This window comes from Anopheles coluzzii, chromosome 2, assembly GCF_943734685.1.
Source record: "Anopheles coluzzii chromosome 2, AcolN3, whole genome shotgun sequence".
In the NCBI taxonomy this organism is placed as follows: Eukaryota; Metazoa; Arthropoda; class Insecta; order Diptera; family Culicidae; genus Anopheles; species Anopheles coluzzii.
The window spans coordinates 119,716,134-119,731,467 of record NC_064670.1 but is presented as its reverse complement, the minus strand read 5'-3'; the positions used below and the strand labels follow the sequence as shown (position 1 = coordinate 119,731,467).

Sequence of the window (15,334 nt, the reverse complement as noted above, 5' to 3'; positions counted from 1 at the left end):
ATTTTTAAAGAACTAATCAGAAATTGGTGAAAAATATATCATTTGACCGTGTTATTCACTTATCCGGTCGAGGTCAAGTACCGAGAAGCCCGGATAAACGGCGCTCCACTGTATTACATAAAGTACGACGATATATTAAGTTTAACAAATTTGATTTAAAATCTTAATTTAAATTGTATGCTATTCCAGTTGCAAAGGACCGAACTCAAAACATAGCTCTCCGAAATTAACTACCACACCAACTTAATTCAATAATTAATTAAACGATCCAATTACATTTCAACTATCCTCAAACTAGTGCTCAACCCCACACCAAACTACCATTTACATCCTCCAAATACAGGACATGCTCGGCAATAAATGTATTAATATAAAATAAAGCGCATAAATTATGTCCACATTGATTTATACAGTACTGCTTAGACAAAACCCCCTTTCGGCAGTAAAGAAAATGGGACAATACAAAACAGTGGCAACAAATAATGAAAAAAAACACGCAAAAAGACACTCACACATACATTCTGTAGCAATGTGGTCCTTTTAGACACACTGCTACCGGCCTGTCGCGCGCGCTATACTAATTATGACTTTGTGTGGTTTACATTTCTCAACCCACCGCACCCTTTACTCATCGGCTCATCCAGGGCCGATGTGTGTGTGTGACCGGTAGCGGTTAGTTGCCACCTTATCCCTGCTGGATAGCTGAGCTAGTCCTGCAATCAAACAACGAACGAACTGTTTGCTTGTACTGTTTCACCCCGCTCCAGGCACGAAGCAAGCAACTTCGAGCGCCGAAAAACACAGCAAAACTACGGATTTTCCACAAACATGCACAATAAACGAAGAGCAGTTTCCCGTTCCAAGTCCGGCGCGGAATGAGAAACAGAAGCAATGCACTCTTATTGTTCACCACCGACGATGGTTTGCATCAAACGGGCAACGGGCACACTCCGTCGTTTGCATAGAAACGTCCATAAATGGTGGCAGTACAACAGAAAAATGGCACAGAAAACACTCCCGAAACAAGGACACCGACACTTACACCATCCCGTTCCGTGTACCGGTAATGCAACCGAGGATGTGTCCCTCTTCATGTTGTATCTGTTACAGGAATATCGAAAAGCCAACCACTTCAAACCCGAAGGAGAAAAGGAAAAAAGGGAAAAACACAAACCGGCACTCGGCTCACCGCACTAGTCGCTAGTGCTTTGGTTTCTGCCTGCCTGCCTGCCTGCCTACCATAGTGGACACTCCGACAGACACAATAGCGCTGCATTCGGGATGTCCGGTTTTCACCACAGAGCCGGAAAGCTGGCCGAAAACGGACCATCGTCCTTGGTCCCGGGGTTTCGCTCAACGTTAAAACGTCGTCGACTGCACGCCGTGGCTTTTTGGGGTGGTGATAAATGGAACGGTGGTTTGTTATTTTATTAATTTGCTGAAAGCCGTACCAAGACCACAAATGGCCCCGGACTGGCAATTGTTGCCCTTTTATGCTGCCTTTTCCAGTGTCCTTACCCGTTTTGTGACGCTGAAAGATGTTTGTTTTTCCGGGGTGTAGGTTTTGATAGTTTTTAATTTAAGGATGAGTTTTTGCGTGGAAAATTCCAACCGTTTTCTCCACATTTGTCGCTCTGTAAATGTGTGCAAATCCTCCAGAAACGATACATTACTTCACGATTTTTATATCCATCCCTCATCATAATTGCCCCATTGAAGAGCCCCACAAACATTAACTCATCCCATCAATTTCAAAACACTACACACACAGACACAAACACGAAAAAAACAACCCTTCCAAAACAGATATCGGACCGGTACGATCATAAACTGTAATCTCTTTCCATAATTGAGTCACATTAAAAAACTCTTACGGTCACAAGCGGCCGTACGTTCGTTCCCCGTTTGGCCGTTCGATAAGCTCCCAGGACAGATCTGACCGGTGCGATAGGGCGGGCAGGAAATTTATGGCTGACCATTGGCTAATAAATAGAATGCACCATAAATAACCTGCGGAATGACCTAACGGGCCCGGGCGGCAAGACCAGCGAGCCCGGCGTACTGGAAGCTGTGTTTGAAAATTGAGATGGTGACATTTACGAGATGGCTAATAGAAATTTTATTCCTATTGCTAATGGAAATGATGCGAAACTCTTCTCCTTTTGTGGCGCTATCCTTGCTCCATTTAACAATGATAGTGCCATAGTAGTGGTGTTGATCGGATAGTGACCGTTTAATGTATTACAGATTGCAATGCAATTTTACAACTTTGTACAGTATTTCTTCCGTTTTACATTATACGAACAAGCTATTTGCAAACAGCGTATAAATGTTTAAAGGTCATGTGTCACCTCTTTCTCAGCCGCTCCTGGCAAACCACGCATTACCAATTTAATATTAACCCTCTTCACGTAATCCTTAACAAAAATATGTTCCTGCGCACTAGCTGCTGGGTGCGCAAATTTATGACCAACATTTGTATTCCGTATTCGAACAGCCTAATTCCGAACATCCCTTAATCGGTACCATGGGACAACACGTAACGTAGAGTGGGACATAAACAGCTCTTGTTTACATTTTTAACAATTTTTACATTATTTTTCGATAAAAAAATGCAATAAATTGAAATATTAAAATAAAATGCATCATAAACAGTTAAAATAAAACATACAAAGTGGGTATTGTGCTTTACAGGAGTTAAATAAAGTTCAAGAATGATAATTATTAATATGACGAATGTATAATGAAATGACAGCAAGCTAGAGCAAGCAAGTCTATCAGACACATTTCCCTGAACTTTTCCTTAAATTACTTAAAGTACTATTATCACTTAGAATTTATAAAAAGTATTGAAAAAAAAACTATTTACTCCGATAACTCCTTTTTTGTCCCATAGTTACCCATCCCATTACAAACAAAGAACAAAGATATCATTACACACATACCATTGTTTCCTTGACAAGAATCAAGAACGTTTGCTATCCACAGCGCGAAGCTTAGATAAATCTCAGTACTATCCATTGCTCGATACCCCATTTCGCATTTCCCTCCCACCCCCTCACAATCGCTTTGTTTATGAGCAGCTTCCGCAAAAACCAGCTGAACCTAGAATTACATATCTCACCAGCCCAATTCCCCGTCCCTTGAAGGCCTCCGGGGGCGACACAACGTTGTAGATTTGAAATTATTAGCTGCCGTATTTCTTACTTACACGCTCACGCATTTAATCGCACAAATCCTGTGCCGCTGCTCCCACCCCTTTGCTCGTGGAAAGCGACCAAATCCTGGTGCAAAACCAAAACCACCTCCCCACGGATGGATGGCGTTACCCGCACGGACGATCTGACGATCCGCACATTCGGTCGATGACAACTAGCGAGCGAGCGAAGAAAATCCATCTCAAATTTCACACCACACCAAAACGCCGCAGGAACGTTTTTCGGTTTCGGAAGTTGTCTTCGCGTTCCCTCGGGGCGGGAGTGCAAAAACCGCCATCGCCATGCTTGATCCTTACACTTGAGCACACACACACACACACACACACACACACACACACACACACACACACACACACACACACACACACACACACAAATTCCCCCATACATGCATGTGTACATCATCATGGTTCACAGCAGCGACACGACAACGAAAGACAACATTCGCTCGGATTCACTTGTCACCAGGCTCGCCCTCGTCTCTCGGGGCCACCGATTCCTCTCCAACTCCTTGCGGGGTGCGCGCGCGCTGGCACTGATTCAGTAACTTTGCGGAAAAGTTAATAAAAAATTAACAACTACTCCCGGAGAGCGAGCGAGCGAGATGCCGGTCCAAAAACCACCCATGGTCCCCTCCAAGTTCGTTCTCCTTGTTCGCTCCTCTCGTTCAACATCATCACGAGCCCGGTGACTGGCTGCTCGCGAGCGGCATACATTAGGGTACAAGTATCGCTGGCGCTGACAAAATTATCTACTTTCCGTGCAAAACTTTCCTCAACAGTTTTCCGTCCACCAGAACCGGGCGGCTGCCCGGGCTGGAAAGCCACGTGACGTGCGGGAGATTCCACCACGGTGAAACCGCCGCAGCCACGAATAATAAGTTGACACGTTCCATCGCCGGCATCGCCCTGGTTACTGCTTCACGCCCCGCGGTTTGGAAGGTGTACGGCGTCGCTCGGCGCAGTGGTGTTCGCTCTTTTATGGGTTTTGTTTTTAAAACCGTGTGCGGTGCTGTGGGCGAGTGTGGGCGAACAGTAAAAAAAAAGTAAGGGGATTTATTTCGTACCAGCAGAGCAGAACGGCAATTTTTGCTAATGATAGCCGCGAAACATGATGAAAGATTCCGATACTACTTATCGTGTTGTTGTTTTACTGTTTTTCTCCACTCGGATCAGCTTCTTTCTGCGTGGGGTGTTAATTTTAACTTGAGGGAAAGTTTTCCATTAATTTTGTGCTAGCTGATTGACGCTGGAAGCTTTTACTTTGTTCACTGTCTTTAATACAGTAAATATGTTATTTTCAAAGTGATTCTCTTGTCTTATTACATCTTTGTAATCTATTTGTTAAGTCAATGTGATTAAGTTTGATTAACTGCTTCTTTCTGGTCTTTAGATAAGTTTTATTGGACTTGTATTTTATGATTTAGCTTTGATTTAGATAGCTTGAATTAGTTTTCATTATTTTAATATTTAATTTCAATTGAATTGCAGATTTTCTCTACAGTTTCTTCTTGTTCTACGATGGTGTAGATTGTTTCTTCAGTTGTTCTTTGTTTTATAGTTATATCATATCATAGCTATTGATTTCTTCTATGCTTCCATCGCTTTTTACCGTCTTTCGTGTTTATTCTTTCAACTGTGTGGTTGCCGCGCTTAACTACTACAAGGTCTACTTAACCTTGTCGTTATAAACAAATTAATTCAATTATAGAGTAATTGAAACCTATACGGGAAACCTATTCCCATGCCAAAGTCTCCACTCATTGTATATAGACACATAAACCCAAAAATATTGCTAATGCGCCTATCCTTTCCTCAAGTGCTCTCTGACTCTCTCCCCCGCACTCTCTCTAGAGCCGCATAAACACGTCCAACAATTTGTTACCGCCGTTACCGTCCACCAGCGACAAGTACTTAAAAAGTAACAAATGTTCAACTCATCAAGATAATCTCCCCGATCGCAACCAACAGGCGCACAACACTTTGCCTCACGCTTTCATGAAACATGCAACGGGGAGGGCAAAATTGAAATCGCATACCCAAAATATATGCAATCCTGGCACCACGCTCCAAACAGGACGGTCCGACAAACCGGTACTCGCTCGCTGGCTTCCACCCCTCAAAAGCGCTCCGGTGGCGGGTTTGGGTCAGCAAAAAGCGGAGCAATAAAATGTTAAACATACTCGCGTATTATGCACGCTCCTTTACCAGGGCAAAATGGCACCATTCGCATACCGAAACAGAAACACCACCATCGCAACCCGCTCGACCATGCCCGGCATCCGGCACCAATTGGCACCCGCAGAACTCCGGCCAAGCGCTTTACAGCGGTTGGACTATTTCAATAAAATACAAATATTTACTACCCACCACACTCGCCCACGACGCAGGCACCACGCCAACTGCCGATTACTATCGCTTCACAGCGCACACACACACACAAAGGAACACTACTTTTTTCCCATCATCTTCCATCGTTGACGATCCGGCACAGCGAGCGCATTTGGCATGCCCGGGACAGATTAATCTTGTTCAGAAACAGATTTTCCTTTTCAGGTAAATTGAAAATTTGCGGTGCAATAAAGTCGACAAGTAATGGGTTGCTTTCACGCGGCATTTTCGCCGAAAAGCGCGCTGAAACTGTCGTGTCTCGTGTCTTGCGCGTGGACCGCATTGATGTGTGTGTGTTTTGTGTTATTTGCTTGCAAAGTAGTTTTTTTTTTCACTTTGCGACTCTCCTCTCAGCGAGCTTAGCACAGTTTTTGAATGAAAAAAAGGGTTTAAAGGTTGTGTAAAAGGATACTGCATGTCTGAAAAAAAATTGCTGAAAAAATTTCGGGTATAAAAACAGTTAAATAAACTGTAATTTTATCAAGAATTTCATTTCAAAATGTTTTTGAACTAAAATTTCTGCTCCTTTCAGCTTTTTGAGAACAAAGAAGTGATCGATTTTTTAAATGCCTTTTAAATTCTCATCTTTAATGCTTTAGACTCCAGGAAATAAAAAAAATCTGGTATAATTTTAAATCCCATCAGTCAAAAACATTCGAGGCAATTTATTCAATGCGTAAATGAGCAACAATTCAAGTTCCGGAAAGGGCCTGCTTCCCTTATTCCGATAAATATCATTCATAGCCTAACATTCCGACACAATACACCTGCTTATCAAACCTATTTTAAAGCTATTTCAGGCCAATTCACTGCCCACACCCACCGGTCATCAATTCTCATTACGCGGCCATTGATTCAACCCTTCCTTCACACCGTCGAATCTGATATCTGCTCGCTCGCGCACCATTGCAAGATTAGCTACTCCAAATGAAACTCTAATCAATCGGTGCTAATTCTCGGAAACCGATTCACCTGCCTACGAGACTGCTCTACAATAACTCCCCTCCATCCCGTCCTACACGTTTCGATTGCAATCCGCGAGCTGGAGCAGGCAGGGTGAAACGGAAGTCCCGCACCTGGCGCGTAAGTGTCAAGCGTGCCAAATGGCGTATTATGTTCCAATAATTATTCATCATCATTAGTGCATTAATTGATTGATGTTGCGAGAGCCACTCCTCCCTTGAGTGCCGTGTGCGATGCAATGGGAAATTCCACCCCAATTGCACTTGCACACAGACACACATTCACACACACACTCGTGAACAGTATCTACAATCCAGTAGGCATGGCGTTCCGCGCGTTCCTTTGCGCGATCCTTGCGTGACCTGAAATGTGTCTTGTGTGCGAGTGTGACCGACCGAGGGGCACGGATGTTTGCAGTAATTGTGCCAATTGGAACCAATACGCGCCCGGGAACGTCTTCGCGGGCTTGCTCCAAGCATCTAGCGCCAGCACCAACCAAGAGCACCAAACCAGAAACCCGCAAACCTGTCGTGAGTGAAACCGATTCCGTGCAATTACCTTCCGATGATTTATGTGCAGCTAACCGAACCGGGCCGAAACGGGCCCATAGGCAAAGGCGCACCCCAAAGAAGTTGGCCAAACGAAGTCATCACCCGGAACACATCTTCCTGCCGCCGTCCGCGTCCTCATCAATCTTCACCCGGGCCCAGAAGACCGTGGGAGAAAATCGAACGCTTGCAAACGCTTCGCGGCGCACAACCAGCTCGCTCACAGCCCGATAACCCGAGAGGCGCAAATATGCCAATTGGAAAATGGAACGATAAATAATACAGCCATAAGTACCTGTTGTTGTTTATGTGCTTCGACGTTATTTGTCTTCGGGCTCACGCGGGGTTCGGGCACCTCCCGCCAGCGGACCGTAAACCGGTGGCTTCCGCTTCCGGTACAGCGATCCGAAAGTTGCTCACATTTCCGGCACCTTTCATCCCCTTCCTGCACAGGGGAGTGGGGGAGGGAAGGGCGATTGTTTCCTTTCGGTCGCTTCTTACGATTCCATGATTCCTTTTGCCGAAAGGGATCGGGCGACCGGCTAGACAGGCTTTTGAAGAAGATTTAGCCGCTTAGCACACGGTAACCGAGAAGCATACGGTAGGCACGGGCCTGCTTACCATTATTGGCAAAACCGGTAATCGCAACTGGAGCCCGTCCGATCCCTCCCTCTCTCTCACCCGCCTAACCGAAAGAAGATTGGGTTCGCATTACAAGCGGCACGGCACGGCTTGCGAACGAAATGGGGAAGTGAGTTTCGGAATGATTGCGATCTATTTCTTGCGTACACTCCCTTCACCATCCTTACCGACCTTTCCAGTGGAAAATTGCGTGTCCTCAGTCCCGGGGACTACGTGGGGATACAATTTACGCGTGCAGGCATGCGCTCCGAACACCGGGTCCGGGATGGAATTGAGCCGCCACTGTCGAACTGAGCCGTATGCATAAATAAATTAAATCAAACTCAGGCGTTCCGGGTGAACATCCCGGATAAGGCTGGGAAGATAGATGTCGAGCTGCTAATAAATCAATACCAGCTACCAGGAATGGGAAAGGATGGAGGAAGCTTTGTGAGGAGGAGATGAAAGGTTGGTTGGTGTGTCATCGGTGTGGTTAAGTGATTTATCATTTGTTGAATCGGTTCAATTTATGTACATATTTCACCATTGCCCAGCAAGCCAGTTAGCATACTAAGTGGACGACTGGGGTGGGGGAGGAGAAGGCTTTTTTAACGCTTTCTTTACGAGCTTCCGAAGGTTAACCGGGAACGACCTTCGTTCAAGGTTGTTCGTTTTGGGGTTTGGGGCTGGTATTTGGGTACTTTCAATCGATAACGATATCGAGAAGGTAAATCTGGAGCGTTAGGATAACAGATAGAACTGTCACAATATTTTTGACCAATCTACTGGGTTTGTTCACTTAGGGTTAGTTCATCAATGTTAGTTCAGTTACCATTTATTAGGCATTTTCGAATAATCTTTTGATATTTATGAGTTCCAATTACAAAGGCAAAGTTCGTTTGATGCCCCTTTATGTGTAAAGAAATATTGATTTTAATTTCCTTATTCTGAGAACATGTCAATTTTGTCAAGATTTGTAATCCATTAACCATTTTACACCTCGAAGAGAAGGTTCTTAGTTCCTATAGTTGAGCACAATCAAAACTGTCGTTACATACCGAAGGTGGTAATATTTAACTTCTTAGAATCGGATTATGGAGCATTAAAAGATTATTCTAAGATAGCTTCAATACGCAAACAATCCATCAAACATATCATTTTATTACCAATGAGACCGTATTCTTCAACGTAATGATGCAACAACCTGGTACTGTGTCGGATTATTGGGCAGTATTATTCGGAATACTGATTTTCAATATGGAATAAATATTTCTTCTTAAAACGATGTAAAATACACCGTTGTGCAACATGCATTGAACACGTTGTTATAATATTTCCTAAAAAGTGTTTTCAACTATCATTCTGATTGTTTGACTAACAGTATCAACTCCCCAGATGATGCATGTGACCTTCTAGCACCCTTTCCAAAGTAAGACTAATCCGATCCAGTGCTTTTTAAGATGATTATGGTACCGTCAGTCAATAAATCGTTAGCAATCCTCGCTGCCAATCATCGACACCATCAAGCGCACCGACGAATGCTCATTACACATCGTCCTCAATTTCACTGCCACAATTCCTCATCGCCCTGTCCCATCATTCCGTACAGAAGGACCGCTCCAAACACCGTACCAAAACCACCACACAACCGATCAAAGCCGTCCCTGTTGCATTACAGCAGCAGCAGCACGGAGCAAGCCCGACACAGCATACCACAGCGTACTTTCCAGCGTGGAGCCTACCCACCCAAAACCAATCTCTCATTCCCATCGCAAGGCACCCGTGGAGTGAGTGTCCGTGGGGAAACGCCAAAAAGCCTTCACCTCCAACGCACACTCAGTGGTGGTGGTGGTGTGGCCGGAAGCAAACACACCATCAAAGTGCATAATAAATCATGCTCAAGCTCAGTCCCCGTTTTCACTGGCTCTTTCTCTTTCACACACTCTCCCCGTGGAAGTATGTTTGACAGCTACCCCCAAAATCCTCCAATCCACAGCAGTAACGCTCGGTCAGCCACTGGGGGGGGGGGGGGGGGGGGGGAGGACGGTTCCGACTACGAACCAGCTCGTACCGGTCGACTATTTGCTTTACAGCACCGTACCCGTTGGCCACCTTCCAATTGGAATCAATACCGAGGTGTTCGAAAAATTCATTCACTGCGAGTGCGATTCTCTGGAATCCGGTTGGGTGACAGGAAAACGGTTCCGGTGAACAGTGGAAAAGAGGAAACAGTACCAGAAATCAAGTGTTACAACATTTACAACATCCTGCCCATCATTTCCGTGTCATCCGCGCGCTTCCCATGGTTGGGAAGCAGTAACGACCCAGCTAAACAAGCTGACACCGAGGCCGAGGTGGTATAAGGGTGGGTGTTAGATATCGGCATGCCAGACAGCTGGTTTTCGGTGCTTTCACCGGGTGGGTTACCGTGACACCAAGCTGGAACTCCCTCGACGCTGGAATCGGAAATTCCAATTCCAATTGAACTTTGGCAGCAGCGGGAATGCAGTGTGCAGACGAAGAAGCGATCCTGCTCTAACGACGATTGGAGTTGGTTCACTCTTCTTTTTTTATTTTTTGTTGCAGACTTTCCCAGAACCGAGAAGCGGTGCCTTTTCCCATTGGGATCCAGCGAAGCCCTTCGTGGAAGTGTGTTTGTAAATGGGGAAAGTTGGAGGGAAAATGATTTTGTGCAGCAAGTGGACGGCGAATTGCTGCAGGATCAAAATTCCTTGCCAGTTTTAGGTAAATGTCGTTTGAATCTAAACTGTCTGCTACCAAAGGTAGACAAGAGGGAAGCATTTAGGAACAATCTATATTTAACGAATATCACAATACATAAATTACAGAAGGTGGAATAAAAACTAAACATGGTTCATTCAGCCGAATTGACTTGAATATTTTCATATTGCATACATTCAGGCGCTTCAAAACAGCCGAGAAGGGAAGCTTTAGAAAATACACTAATGCTTCATCTTTAATAAACAACTTAAAGCTTATGACTTTGGGGCAAAGAGTGGAAAAATCATAGAACATTTATACCCCTTTATCCCATAATTCATTTCGATACATTTTAACCGCATCGACTGCGAAGAGCAAATAGCAATTTACAAAACCTCCAATACCAATACACCAACACATCCTTTCTTCATCCTTGCTACATGTTTATCGTGCAGTTTTATACGGTTCCCGATCTAGAAAAGTCAACAAAATCCCTTCCCTTTACGACTTACAACGTTTGAGTTTATTTTAAGTAAAATTAGTAACACAACCAAAAACTAAACCTAACCCTTCCATTCCAATTCTAACCACGCAAACGGCGAGGTCGCTCTGCGTTACCTTAGAAAGGATTTGCCGAGTGTTCATTACGATGATATACGGTGCATGACAGGGAGTAATTTATAAAAAGGCAGGAGCGTAACATAACAAAACTCCGTAATAGGTATGATACTTCCTGGAAGAAGGGAACGCCGTGCCGGAGTTAGTTTTTCTCAACTAGACTCCCATCTCGACCATGATGGATAGCGCTCTAACACGACTGAACGTGAGCCCCTCGAGGTTATGGGGACGTGCTAATGAAAGTGGAAGGACACATGTAATGTGGTTGAAAATTAGCTTTACGTAGAAATGGAGAAACAAACTGCGGAAAGAAGTAACGGCCATCGTTCGTTTAAAACAATAATACAGCACCACGATGCAATAATTTAACGTTTTAGCAAATATGTTTCATTGCCGGACATTTCTTAGAACAAAAGCAATCAAATATGACCTCAAACTATTCACACTATCTGACACAGGTCAAAAATGTGTATTGCCCTTCCATACAGTTACAACCAGTTCCACACCAGTCGAAACAAAAACGCTCATAACCTATCAGATGCTTTGATCTTGTACGTCCAACTATTTCACACCCCATTACAGCGCACATAAATGTTCGTTGTGACTCTGTGTGTATGTGTGTGCCTGAGAGTAATTTGAGCGCGTTTGGTTCGTTTTTGTCCTACAAAAGTGAACAGCTTTCCGGATGACTTTCAGCGATTTGCCGTATCGCGTTTCCACCTTCATCCCTCTTTTCTACGCTTTTCAAAGGCAAACTCCGGGACGAAACCCCGGGCGAGATTTACGGATATTTTTATCATCCGAATTCCACTTCAGAAAATTAACTTCTTTTATGAGGCTCTTAAAAAAAGTAACGTTACATTGGCCCGGGCGCCCGCTTCCGGGAAAGGACAACGGGCACAAGGGTGCACAATCGCCCCGGCTATCTGTGCAGCAACGAGGCGGATATGAAGCAGGAAATGAGCATTTTGGGAGGACGAAGAAAAAAGATGGTAAACTTTACTAATCCAACCGGCGGCCCCGGGAGTGTGGTTTATCTTGGTCCTGAAAGCGAACTAATGCCCGGAAAGATGGTCGACGGGCGATTGTTTTGCAAATGCTTGAGGAAGTGAAATGGGAAGTCGTTCTTTTTTTTTTTTTGTTTCTTAGTTTGTCTCTTGCTTCATTTTTAAGCTACTCCAGACGCGTCCAGAAATATTTCTTTGGCTTGTGTTTCCTTTTGGGTGAAGCGCGAAATGGAGAATAGGAAGACAAAACGAGCAGTGGAAAGTTCCACATGAGAAAGCGACTTTTTCTTCCATGCTTTTCGAGGTGTCTATGTGTATGTGCATTTGCAATTGACTGGCTGAAATCTTTTCTTTGGATCGTTTTTCTGTCCCACATTCAATGCAAACGTGCCCTGCGAAAGCATAGAACAGAAACATATGATTGCCGTGCGTTACTCTTGAAGCCATCAATGCAAGCATAAAACAAGTCGTCTTTCGCTCCCGTCAAGTACACGGCCACCGTTACGGTGCCACTGGTGCCATCGGAAAAGTCATCATTTCACTCGCCTGGTGCCTGGCCGGGAAATATATAGAGTCTAGACTCGAAGAACATCTCTGGAAGTCGTGCTCGCCGTACACGGTTGCCCTTTTTCTTTGCCCCTTCTCTGATTGAGTACGGCTGTGCACTGAACGAGGTTTTCCTTTCAAACAATAGAGCTTCCTTCAAACACACACACACACACACACACACACACACACACTCATTCAGACAAAAACACTTACCCAGGATTCCACCCTCACAATTGATACACACCCCCGTAGAGCAGGACGAGCAAAACGATTGTCGTCGTCGTTATCGTCGACTGGTGTCTTCGGCATCAAGACATTTCGCTCCCATTGCCGAGAATGCACACAAATCGTGAAGCTATTTTCCTATGCACACACACACAGAAAACTAAGAGAGTAATGATGCGTGGAGTGAGGTGAGATTAAACGGCCAATATGCCATCCGGATCTTGAACGTTTCATCCTCGGGATGCTCGTCGTTTAACGGACTAATCACAAACGTCAAACAAGCGAAGCAAGGGGGCCATCGTCGACGGTCGTCCTTTTCCTTACCTCGTTAGCAATAAATTGAGCGTAAGTAATGGAATCAATCATCCTCCATGGGCCCGAGCTCAGCCGGGAAAACAAATGGAGTACAATTACGATTGGGGAGTTGTTGTGCGATAATGGCAAGGATGAGTGAACGTAACGATACCAGAGACAGTAATGAGAATGACTCAAAATCAAATGAATTAATGAACTTTGTTATATTTTTAGTATATAAAACCGAAACGGGCAATTGATAACACAAATAATTCAATAAGCGTATTAATTACTTAAACAGATATAAACAAAAAGGTAAGTGGTTTCTTTACAACAACAACTTACACCACACTTAAGGTGTTCTATTTTGATATTCATTGCACCCATTTAACACACAAATGAAACAATTTGCTAGCAGCCAAACAAACATTAATATTTCAATTAATCCAGCGAAAAATCGAATTACGACGCCGAGGCCTCTACACCGAGCAGCACAACGGTCTCGTGCAAAGAAGTCTACAAACAAATGCAATTGCGTTTGCCATTCCTCTCCCGCAAAAAAACACATGCTGCAACTTTTTAGCCCAAAAATTAGATTGCTTTTCTCGACGTTCACAAACACAAACGGTTTGCGGGGCATAATGAGCAACTTTAAACGAGTTCTTCTGCCCGTTATTGTTTACAGCGCAAGCGGGGAGGAAGGCAGTACACAACCTTACGCCCTCCTCGCGCAAGTTTCCTCGCGAGTGCTAACTACAACTAATGACAATTGTTTTGCATTTTCCGTCATTTTGCATTTCTCGTGTTTTTTGTTTTATTTTAATTTTTGTTCCTCTTTCCTTTGCGCCACCCATTTAAATGGACTTTTCTTCTTGTGTTTTGTTTGCCCGACCGGCCCGGGTCCGACTTGCCGAGTTTTATTGTTCTATTTTAGCACTTTTGCGTGCTGTTGTGCACAGCACGCTGGGTGCACTCCAGGTTTTCTCGGGTTGGCGTTTAATATTTTTAAGCAGTTCGTGCCTTTCGTGGGAAAGATTGCACGGGCCACGACGGGCAAGAAAGCAGAGTTAACGAAACGCGGCATCGTGCCGACCGAGCGCACCACGCGGTGCATCCACCACCCACTTTCGTAAGTAATTTACGATGCATTTACCACACACAGCCAGCAGTACAAGGTGCGGCTGGGGCGCACTGGGGTGAGCGTGAGTAAAGTGGCATTTGTGCGGGTATTACATCCACAGGGCCGTACGTGCAAATGTGTAGCACACGTATGGTGGTTCTGAAAACAACAACATCAGCACCGGCACGGTAAATTCCGTTTACATCCAACTCCACACAAGATGCTACGTGGAGTGTACGTGCGCAAACAGGGTTAGTGGAAAAGTTTCACAAAGGTGGTGAAACTTTTGAAGGATTTTTGGTTGTTTAGTTTTTAAATGTAAAGCAAGTACAAGCAAACGTAGAACCACCCAAACGGTACTTTATCTTTTTACTGATGAAAAAGGGCCCTTACGAGAAGCAAAATACTACAGAGTTCTATTTTACATACAGCAGAGTCGTACTAGGTTATAACTAAAGGGCATAAATTGTCCAATTGGATTGTCTTCTTTTAAAAATAATTACAGAAAAATTTAAAACCGGATACTACATATTCTCTCACCAATCAATAAGATTGTGGACTTCATCGAGTGTTCATTGTCAACTGTTGCTCTCTCCATATTCGATTTCTAATTATAAACATCGCCTCATGCCTGGATGGATGGGGCACTCTCCTCGCCTCTCACAAGTCCAGCAGCAAACACAGTGTGCCGATTGATGGTGGCGAGTGTAAACGAAAACAAATCAAACACCCACCCATAATACCAAACAACAACAAACACCACAGTTTACCCCTCAACTGTCAGCAGGGTGGACAGGGCGAGGATAAAAATCTTTCCACCAGAAATTCGTAAACCATTTAGCGCCGTAAACCCAGCTTAAGGAAAAGAATCCGCCACCGTTTGGGGTAAACGTTGTTGTTTTCATGTAACCGGGTAACTAGGTGGTTTGTTTTGGGTGTCATATTCAAGAAAATTAATTGTGAACCATGTAGCCAGGGCGTTTTTCAAATTGAATTCTCTTTTAGAACCTGTATCTTGCTACCATTTTTACCAGAATGCAGTTCAGAAAGTGCGAAATAT

The 15,334-nt window shown here is 44.3% G+C and overlaps 1 protein-coding gene across 7 annotated transcripts in view; it reads right to left on the bottom strand.

Annotated features, from left to right (window-relative positions):
• Positions 1-15,334, bottom strand: part of LOC120950193 (uncharacterized) — a 183,366-nt gene that overhangs the window by 121,436 nt on the left and 46,596 nt on the right. The gene's annotated exons all lie outside the window — the stretch shown is intronic.